Source organism: Lynx rufus, unplaced genomic scaffold, assembly GCF_022079265.1.
Source record: "Lynx rufus isolate CCGP_SWC_20201006 ecotype Redwood Valley unplaced genomic scaffold, mLynRuf1.p SCAF_2, whole genome shotgun sequence".
NCBI classification, from domain to species: domain Eukaryota; kingdom Metazoa; phylum Chordata; class Mammalia; order Carnivora; family Felidae; genus Lynx; species Lynx rufus.
This window is the reverse complement of record NW_025814834.1, coordinates 74,592,421-74,597,498: the sequence shown is the minus strand read 5'-3', so window position 1 is coordinate 74,597,498 and position 5,078 is coordinate 74,592,421.

Sequence of the window (5,078 nt, the reverse complement as noted above, 5' to 3'; positions counted from 1 at the left end):
AATTTTCATTTGTTAGTATATATAAAATACAATTGACTTTTTATATTAACTGTGTATCTTGCAACCTTGAACTTGAGCTAGTATTTATCAGTTCTAATCCCTTTTTGGGGAGATTCTTTGGTATTTTCTACATATAAAATAAAATCATCTGTGAATAAAGAAAATTTTACTTATTCCCACCCAATCCATATGCCTTTTACACATTTTTTCTTAATGCATTGGCTAGGACTTCCAATGCAGCATTGATTAGAATTGGTAAGAGCAGATATCCTTTCCTTGTTTTCACTTGTAGTGAGAAGCATCCAGTCTTTTATAGGTAATGCTGATGTTAGCTATAAATTTTCTGAAGAAGCTCTTTATTATGTTAAGGAAGTTCACTGCCATTTCTAGTTTGGTGAGAGTTTTTATCTAAGATGTTAAGTACTGTCATCCGGTTTTTATGTATCTATTGATATGATCATATTTTTTTTCTTTGGTTTCCTGACATGGTAAGTTGTAATATTAAATTTTTGAATGTCGAACCAGCCTTTCATTCCCAAAATAAACTCTACTTGAACATGATGTATTATTATGTTATTTTCTGTTTATACTGTTAGATTTGATAATATTATATTGAAGATTTTTGCATCTTTATGAGAGATATTGGTCTGCAGTTTTCATCACTAAGATGTCTTTTCATAGTTTTGGTCTCAGTGTAACGTTGGTCTTATAAAATGAGATAAGTGTTCTCTCACTTCCATATTCTGAAAGAGTCTACAGAATAGACATTATTTCTTCCTAATTTTTAAAGCAATCTCTACACTCAGTGTGGGGTACTCTGAGATTAAGAGTCACATGCTTTACCGACTGAGCCAGTCAGGTGCCCTCTTCCTAAAATTTTTTGACAGAATTTACCAGTAAATACATCTGGGATTAGTTTTCTTTAATAAAAGTTATCCAGGTTATCTATTATTTCTTGAGGGGCCATTGGTAGTTTGCACTTTTCAAAGAATTTGTTCATTTCCTAAATTTTCTAAGAAAGGGCACAAATATATTTTGAAATATTTCCTAATTTTTATTTTTATGTATGTAGGATGTGTAATGATGCCCCCTCTTTCACTTTTTATATTGGTAATTTGGGTAGTTCCTCTTTTCGGTGGCAAATCTAGCTAGAGGTGAATCAATGTTATTGATCTTAAAAAAAAAGGTTTTGGTATTCTTGGTTTTCTTTAATGTTTGTTGTTTTTTTTTTTAATTTTCAACTTCATTGATTTCTCCTTACCTTTATTATTTTATTCCATCTGTTTGCTTTGAGTTCATTTGCTATCCCTATAAATTTCATTCTAATCACTGCTTTTGATGTATTTTATAATTTTTGATATGTTGTAGTTTCATTTTCCTTTAATTGAACATATTATCTAATTTTTTTAAACTTCTACTTTAATCCCCTACATATAACACCCAGTGCTAACTGACTCGGATGTAAATTAAAAAGTAAAAATAAATAACAAATAAATACATAAATACATAAATAAATACATAAATAAAACTAAAGTGTGTTGATGGAGGGAGTAGGGTGGGGGATCGGTTAGATGGGTGATGGGTATTAAAGAGGACGCTTGTTGTGATGAGCACTGGATATTGTATGTAAGTGATAAATCACTGAATTCTATTCCTGAAACCAATATTACACAGTATGTCAACTAAAATATAAATAATAAAAATAAACTAAAACTTAAAAAAAAACCTTCTACTTTAATCCATGAGTATTTAGACATTTGTTGCTTAATTTTGAAATATTTGGTAGTTTTCCAGATAAGTTCCTGTTGATTTCTAGTTTATTCCAATTATGTTCAGACAAAATATTCTATATACTTTTAATTCTTTTAAGTTTATTAGGTTTGTTCTATGACCCACATTATGGTTTGTCTTGATTAACATTCTTCTAATACTTTATAAAATAATATATATTATCTTGCAGTTAGTTGGAATGTTAAATAAATGTCAATTAAGTCAAGTTGGTGTAAAGTGTTTCTCAAATCTTATATAAATCCTTACTAGTTTTTGGCTCCCTTATTCCATCAGTTATGAGAGAGGAATTTAAAGACTCAAAATATAATTATACACTTGTCTGTTTCTCCTTTGAGTTCTATCAATTGTTGTTTTATGCATTTGAAGCTCTATGATTAGGTGCATACGCATTTAAGATTATCATATCTTCTTGGTGAAGTGAGCCCTTTCTCATTATGGAATATCCACTGCAATATTCTATTTTCTGAAGTCCACTTTGTCTGTTATTAATATAGTCACTTTGGCTTTTTTATGATTTGTGCTTGCATGGTATAACTTTTTCTCATAATTCTACTTTTAATTTATTTGTGTCTTTATAGTTAAAGTGGATTTCTTATATTAAAAGTGAGTTTCTTAGAGTCAGCATATATTTAGGTCTTGGGGTTTTTTTTCCCAATCTGATAATCTCATCTTTTTAATTGTTGTACTGAACCACTTACGTTTAATGTAACTATTGATACGGCTGAATTAAAATCTACCATTTTTCTAGTTGCTTTCTATTTATTCCACCTGTTTGGTGTCTTTGCCATTTTATCATGATAAGGACAAGAAGAAGACAATGGAAGAGTATGATAATAAGGTTCTTAGATTAAACTATGATCATTTAAAGATGGATATTACAAAACTTGGAGCAACCACTAAAAATAAAACAAAAAATTTAGCTTATAAACTAATAGTAGAAATAATACAGAATACTAACATTCCGTCAATTAAACCAAACAAAGGAACAAAGGAATAAAGGGAGAGATATAAAAACAAGATGATATAGTTTTAAACACAACCATATTGATAAATACATTAAATGTATAAGGTCTAAATTCTCCAGTTAAAAAACAAGTATGTAAGATGAATAAAAAAGCAGGACCCAACCATATGCACTCTTAAAGAAGCCCAATTTAGATATATGATGTATACACACACATAAATATATATACACGAGTATACATATATACAATGAAAGTTTAGAAAAAAAGGATGGGAAATCTATGATATGCAGGCACTCAGCCAAAGACAGTTGAAGTAGCTATATTAAAAGAGATATACAAATAGTAAGCATAAGAAAGCTGGGATAGATATAATAGACTTTAAAGCAAAGAATATTACCACTGATAAAGATATGTCATAATAATAAATAACACCAGGGATAAAGTGGGAGATTTCCTAATGATCAACATGCATTAAGAGTACATGACATGGGAGAACTGGACAGCAACATGCAGAAGGTTGAAACTAGACCACTTTCTCACACTATTCACAAAAATAAACTCAAAATGGATAAAGGACCTGAATGTGAGACAGGAAACCATCAAAACCCTAGAGGAGAAAGCAGCAAAAGACCTCTCTGACCTCAGCCATAGCAATCTCTTACTCGACACATCCCCAAAGGCAAGGAAATTAAAAGCAAAAATGAATTACTGGGACCTTATGAAGATAAAAAGCTTCTGCACAGCAAAGCAAAGGAAACAACCAACAAAACTAAAAGGCAACCAACAGAATGGGAAAAGATATTTGCAAATGACATATCAGACAAAGGGCTAGTATCCAAAATCTATAAAGAGCTCACCAAACTCCACACCCGAAAAACAAATAACCCAGTGAAGAAATGGGCAGAAAACATGAATAGACACTTCTCTAAAGAAGACATCCGGATGACCAACAGGCACATGAAAAGATGCTCAACGTTGCTCCTTATCAGGGAAATATAAATCAAAACCACACTCAGATATCACCTCACGCCAGTCAGAGTGGCCAAAATGAACAAATCAGGAGAATACAGATGCTGGAGAGGATGTGGAGAAACAGAAACCCTCTTGCACTGTTGGTGGGAATGCAAATTGGTACAGCCACTCTGGAAAACAGTGTGGAGGTTCCTCAGAAAATTAAAAATAGAACTACCCTATGACCCAGCAATAGCACTGCTAGGAATTTACCCAAGGGATACAGGAGTACGGATGCATAGGGGCACTTGTACCCCAGTGTTTATAGCAGCACTCTCAACAATAGCCAAATTATGGAAAGAGCCTAAATGTCCATCAACTGATGAATGGATAAAGAAATTGTGGTTTATATACACAATGGAGTACTACGTGGCAATGAGAAAGAACGAAATATGGCCCTTTGTAGCAACGTGGATGGAACTGGAGAGTGTGATGCTAAGTGAAATAAGCCATACAGAGAAAGACAGATACCATATGTTTTCACTCTTATGTGGATCCTGAGAAACTTAACAGAAACCCATGGGGGAGGGGAAGGAAAAAAAAAAAAAAGAGGTTAGAGTGGGAGAGAGCCAAAGCATAAGAGACTGTTAAAAACTGAGAACAAACTGAGGGTTGATGGGGGGTGGGAGGGAGGGGAGGGTGGGTGATGGGTATTGAGGAGGGCACCTTTTGGGATGAGCACTGGGTGTTGTATGGAAACCAATTTGACAATAAATTTCATATATTGAAAAAAAAAGAGTACATGACAATCTTAATGCATATGTACCCATTAACAAAATTTTCAAATACATGAAGCAAAAATAGAAAAATCTATTTTTCTAACAAATTCACACATATGTTGAAGATGTCAACAATCCTCCCTCTGTAATTGATAAAACAAGACAGAAAATCAGTAAAGATATAGAAGACTTGAATAACACTATCAAGCAACTTGACCTAAATAACATTTATAGAACACCCCACCAAACAACAGCAGAATACAAATTATTTTCAAGTGCCTGTAGTACATTCCCTAGACCAGACACATGCTAGGCTCCAAAACAAATAGATAAAACCAGAAAAACTAAAATCATACAGATTATGTTCTCTCACCCCCAATGGATTTAAATTAGAAGTCAGTAACAAAAAATAACCTGAAAATCCCCAAAATATTTGGAAATTAAACAACAGATATCTAAATAACCCCCAGGTCCCAGAAAATCCTAAAGAAAAATTAAAAAAAAATATTTTGAACTCAATAAAAATTAAAATACAACATAACATGATTTATGGATGAGCTAAAGCGCTTGCCAAGAAGGAAACTTAAAGCTT